Consider the following 6287-nt stretch of genomic DNA (forward strand, 5'->3'; position numbering starts at 1 on the left):
ATGCAGAAGGACTCCAGCCCACTAGTGCCTTTATACTGTATTGGTTTTGGCTACACAGCACTGGTTGCTTCGGGTGGGATAAGTGGGATCACTGGCTATGCAAAAGCAGGCAGTGTCCCGTCTCTGGCTGCCGGGCTCCTCTTCGATGGTTTAGCGGGCCCGGGTGCCTATCAGGGGTCTCAAGACCCAAGGAACATTTAGGTTTTCTTCGTTACATCTGGAACCTTGGCTGGCATTATGGGAATGAGATTCTACCGCACTGGAAAATTTATGCCTGCAGGCTTAATTGCGGGAGCCAGTTTGCTGTTGGTCGCCAAACTTGGAATTAGTGTGCTGGGTAAACCCCATCAGTGGTAGTCATGGCCCAGATTGGTCTCATGAAGAATTTTTAAACTTCCACTATTTTTAGTGTATTAAGATAAATGAGTACAGCATTCGCACATATTCTGACATTTTATTTAAAACAACACTGAACAAAAACAAACAACAACAACAAAAAACAACACTGAACTTTGCAGAGAAAAAAGTCAGTCATTATCATTACAACCCTAAAGAGGTAGATAAAGTATAACATAAGAGCTTCTTCCTGTAGTACCCTCATATAGTTTGATTCTTGTGTGTTGGTGTTATCTGTTCTTTCTGTATCTACAGGTAATATCTCCAGGGATAAAATGTTAGGTATCACCACTGGGGCCCCTGAAACCCCGTGTCCTGCTCAGAGGAACAGTGTGAAAAAGATCTCTTAATGAGATTTAGGATATCTGTTCTTTTGCTTATCTTAAAGCACAGACCTACTTTGAAATTATGTTAAATGAAATCAATGAAAATAAAGTTTACTATAAACACAAAATAAAAATAAAATAAAGGGTAACTAATAGTCCCTTCAGAGTGGAAAGGCGATTCAGATAGAGGATTCGTAGACTGGGAGTACTCAGGTAAAAGAAGATAGATGGGAGTGGTAAGAGTCACGTCAGTCTTACAGCCTTTGGTTTTGGGTAACTCTTGTGTCTTTAACTTTTCATTAGTCCTTTTATTAAAAAAAATTTTTGGCCCTGCGGTATGTGGGATCTTAGTTCCCCGACCAGGGATCAAACCCATGTCCTCTGCATTGGCAGCTTAGAGTCTTAACCACTGGACCGCCAGGGAAGTCCCTTCATTAGCCTTTTGCAATGAATCTTTCAATGAAGCTATTTTGGAATCTTGAAGCCTTTTGGAGGCTTCTGCATATCAGTTAAAATAACAGGTATCCCATTCTGTCGGTTTGATTTGGGAACACTCGATTACAATTGTACTTTTTGAATGAATGGCCTTGTCTAACTGGAATGTTCCCCATAATGGTCATTGTAAATCTAGGTTGTCTTTAGTAAGATTTTGACATTTTTGTATGTAACTATAGCTTCCAGGACCATAGTTCTTAGACGTAAAATAAGCAGGTGTGCCAGAAGATAGAACACTCAGTTCTTTGGAACTTGAGGACCCTATTTCTTCAGTGAAGCCTTTGGTCTCCTGGAACCAAATTAATCCCTAACAGGAATGTGCCACTGGGTTGGAGATTCTGTGATGTTTTATGTTTTACAGGGCATCTCATTGCACAAAAATTTTCTTGAGGTTGGCAGGTGACCTAGTACTGATCTAACCCATTCCCTAACCAATTTATCCTAGAATGGGGGTCTTAGATTAGATGGTGAGCTCAAACAGCTTTTAGGTGCTCAACCTGAATGCATCTTTTGCAAATTTGCCTTCCAAGATTCCCTTTAACAATAGATCGATCATTCTTTTACCTTGTGTGTATATCAGCAGAAACCAATAATAACTGAGCAGGAAATAGACCTGTGGATGTCAGCAGTAACCAAAGAAATGGTATTGTGGACTGACCAGGAGCTAGGGACTTGTGCTCTGTTAAAGCCTCCTGTCAGTCCAGACTGCCCTGCTAACCCTGGACTGGAAAACCAATGAGAGCAGCAAGCTCAGATGCAAAGGGAGCAGAGCTCAGATCCAAGAGAAACTTACCCATGGCCTTCAGAAGCAGCGAGAAAGAGAACAAAGGGTTCAGCAGGTACCAATGCCTATGTTTCCCATTGTCCTTGAGGATGTTAGTAGACTCCCTTGGATCCCACTGTCATCACCAAAACTGTTAAAGAACAAAATTCAATGAAGTAAATTAATTTTATTGGCCTTGGGACTTCCCTGGTGGCGCAGTGGTTAAGAATCTGCCTGCCAGTGCAGGGGACACGGGTTCGATCCCTGGTCTGGGAAGATCCCACATGCTGTGGAGCAACTGAGCCCGTGCACCACAATTACTGAGCCTGCCCTCTAGAGCCTGCGAGCCACAACTACTGAGCATGTGCACCACAACTACCAAAGCCCGCGCACCTAGAGCCCGTGCTCTGCAACAAGAGAAGCCACCACAATGAGACACCCGTGCACCGCAACGAAGAGTAGCTCCCACTCGCCGCAACTAGAGAAAGCTCGAGCGTAGCAACGAATACCCAACACAGCCAAAAAAATATTTTAAAAATTAAAAAAATAAATAAAGATCTTATTGGCCTTAATTCAGCAACTCATGAATCAGACAGCACACAATTTAGGAGATAGACATGAGCTCCAAAGAGCTATGCAATGCAAGAGATTTCATAGGCAAAAGGGAGCAGGAAAAAGGAAGTTATACTAGACAAAAAGGATATTGGCCATTGCAAGGTTACTCTCCTTTACAAGGGAATGGCAGGGCTCTATCAGGCAGATTACCTATCTAGTGCTGATCAGGAAATTCCTGAGGGAATGGGACTGGTTTAAAATTCCATTTCTGGGAGGGCCAAAACTTTAAATTAAGTTTGATTTTGGTCACATGGAGCTTAGCATGAGCTACTCCATTTTGGGCCTGTTGTCTCATCTTTAAAACTCCTATAGGTGAGTTCTAACAGGGTTCACCTAGTGGGTGAACAATGGTGCTATCTGCCAGTATGTAGAATTCTAGAGGGGTAAGTTTGTGGGTAGAGAGGCTGCTTGAAGAAGGGCTGAAGTCACATCAGGAGACTGCCCAGTCCCTGTAGGAGCAAATGTCTTCTATTGACAGCATCAGAGAACCTGGAGGGTGGGGAGCCAATGCCGTAAAGACCACCTGCTGCCATTGGAGGACACGTGCAAGCTGCTGTGTCAAGGGGCCAGGGAGCTGTCCTGGTTGCCCTGTGGTACGTGCATCCTAGTGCCAGGCCTCAGCATGTTGCCAACTGATGTTTCAGTAGGAGGGATGCTCATCTGTGTGCTGAGGCTCTGTTCCAGTCGTCTGAACCACCCCAGGTTCTTTGTCAATGCCCCAGCCACCAAGGATGGAAAGAGAGAATGGATCCTGGCACCAGAGAGCTATTGATGCGATGGAAGAGAAACCAACGGCACAGCATAAATGAGGAGGGTTCAAGGGGTGACATGTAAAATTGTAACTGTTAAGGAAATGGGCCATGAGGTGGTACAAAACGCCAAGGCTAACAATATTTGAAACAGTAAAAACAAAGCAACAGGCCCAAAATGGAGTAGCTCATGCTAAGGGCCAAGCCACCAAAATAAAACTTAACTAAAAGTTTGGGGGGAATTTCCCGGTGCTGCAGTGGGTAAGACTCCATGCTCCCAACGCAGGGGGCCCACGTTCGATCCCTGATCGGGAAACTAAATCCCACATGCATGCCGCAACGAAGAGCCCACATGCTGCAATGAAGAACCCGCATACTGCAACTAACACCTGCTGCAGACAAAATAAATAAATAAAATTTTTAAAAAAGTTTTGGCTCCTCCAGAAGTGGAATTTTAAACCAGCCCCAGTCCATCAGGAATTTCTTGATCAGCACTAGTTAGGTAATCTGCCTGATAGACCCCTGCCATTCCCTCGTAAAGGAAAGTAACCTTATAACCAACCCGCTTTTTTGCCTTGTATAACTTCGTTGTTCCTGCTCCCTTCTGCCTATAAAAGTCTTTCATTTTGCAAAGCTCCTCAGAGCTCCTTTCTATCTGCTAGGTTGGATGCTGCCTGATTCATGAATTGCTGAATATGGCCAACAAGATCTTTAAAATTTGCTCAGTTGAATTTCATTTTTTAATAGGAAGCTCTGACCACCTGTAGGAGCAGGCTACCTGACAGAAGCTGTGGCCTTCAGTTTAGGGACATACTCAACCCATGGTCCAATACAAAGTGAGCTGGGGGAATAAGTACCTGAACCTGACTCTCCCTCTGGCCTTCTGCCAGAGCCTGCCACTGGTCCAACCCAACTGGAAGCTGGAAGGCAGTCCAAGAAGGTCATCTTTCCAAGTCTTAAGGCAGGGTTGAGAAGAACCAAGAGTTAATATAGGGGGGCGGGGGAAGGTGCCACTGGAAAATATCCAAAATACCCAAAAAGGAAAATGGGGACTGCTCGTCTATGCCTAATGTGTCCATGAATTTCCTTTTGAACTATGTGAAAGGAAAATAAAAATGGAGTCAGTATTGCTAAGAGAGCTCTCTCAGAGGGAGCCAGGAGGTAATTGAGGAAATGGGACTTATACACATCTCAGCCAGGATGGAATCTGAACTTTTGACCACTTATTGACTTATAAAGGCAGGCATCCAGAACATCTACACAATGTTCCAGAAACTTAAGATACTTAACAGACCCTTACCCTAAATAAATCATGACAGCCTATCCCTTAAGGGCAAATATTTCCTTTTTGCATTAGAGCCAATCATAATCCTTGCAAGACAACTTTAACAATCTTGTGGCTTTTGCCTTTATAAGTCTCTGATTCTTTCTCTTCTTCAGAACACTCTTTCGGTTTTACCCAAATCTGTGTCTCCCAATTTGCAATTCCCAAGACCCCAAATAAAGCTCTTTGTTCTATGGACACAGAAAAATTAGGATCGCTAAGCCAAAGAGTGCCGCTCACCACCCGATTCTGCAAGGGTTAAGTCATAACCCACTGCAGTTGCTGACCTGACAGTTGCACTCCAAAAGGAATTTAAAGAAAAAAACAGGATGAGGCACCTTGTGCTTTGGATACACGTGAACAGGCAGGCCCACAGATAGTTAGATGTATATCTCAGGGAAAATTTTAATGGCCCTGGATTTCTGAAACTTCCTATACATAGAAAAGCACTAAAACTATTAACTTGAGATTTCTGTTCTTTATGATTTGCATTATCTTTTTCTTTTGATGCACGCATTTGAAATTCTGTACCAAGATGTATGCTTGACTACACTTATTTCCTAGCCATATATAACCTGGCTTCTCCCCTACCTCTTCAGAGCAGTTCATCAGACCTGAGTGGCTCTCTCCTAGGCTTTAGTCCTCAGCAAGACCCCAGATAAAACTCAGACTAACTCAAACACTAACTTTGTGTCTTTCTATAAGTCAACAGTTCTTTGCAGCCTTAGTACTAATTATTGTTCGACAAATAATGTTCCAGATAACTTGTCTCCGTAGGGGTGGGGCTGAAGGGGGTGGTGGGGTAGGAAATGAAAATTCATAACCACTCAAAGTAAAGAGTTGTTTGTTTTGTCTGTTTGAGAACACAATGTTCCCATCACAGAGGAGCTCGAGCAGGTTCTGTGTTTGGGGTGTGCTTATGTCACGGGACAGCAGCTAACATGGACAGCACCCAGACTGGTGTGGTCAAACAGATCCAGCAGATCGGCCCCTCCAGCGTTTGCACCGCTGCAGAAGCAGTCTCTTTGCTCTGCTCAGAGAGCAGCTTTGTTTTGAAGTCCTGCGCAGCTCCCTGAGGCTCAGCCCACCTCGGCCACTACCTGATTTCCCTGAGAGCCACAACACAGAGCCTGTAACAAGGAGATCTCTTCCGTCCTCCGGTTGGGGACCTATTCTTGGAGCTCTGTTTCCTGAGTGCTTTACCTCCTTCCACATTGGGCCAGTTTGCTTGGCAGGAGCCCTGGGCATAGCTTCTCCAACTTCAATGTGCATAGGAATGCAAATCACTTGAGGTTAAACAGGCTTAGCTGGTTAAACTGCAGATTCTAATTTGGGAGGCGAGGGCGGGGGCAAAGACTATGTCTGACAAACTCACAGGTGTGAGCAGTGTTGTGTTCCTGTACCAGGCTTTGAGTAGCAAAGAACTGTGAATGTAAATCACTGGCTCTTAATTCTGCTGCACAGTATAATCCCCTGGGGAGCTCTTAAAGCGTTTATATTGCACGTCAGTGTAAGGCCAACTGGCCCGAGGCAGGGGAACACAATCAGATTCACAGGTTGCATCAGACCGAAATTCTCCGGACCACCCAGTTCCAGAAACTGACCTGGGGACTTTGCAC

The 6287-nt window shown here is 44.5% G+C and overlaps 1 pseudogene across 1 annotated transcript; it reads left to right on the forward strand.

Moving 5' to 3' along the window:
* LOC309966937 (transmembrane protein 14C-like) lies at nt 1-381 on the forward strand (annotated as a pseudogene). The gene has a single exon. The product of its transcript is annotated as a transmembrane protein 14C-like (transcript).
* Nucleotides 382-6287: the final 5906 nt, after the last annotated feature.

This window comes from Leucopleurus acutus, assembly GCF_964270905.1.
Source record: "Leucopleurus acutus genome assembly, chromosome: 10".
Classification (NCBI taxonomy): Eukaryota; Metazoa; Chordata; class Mammalia; order Artiodactyla; family Delphinidae; genus Leucopleurus; species Leucopleurus acutus.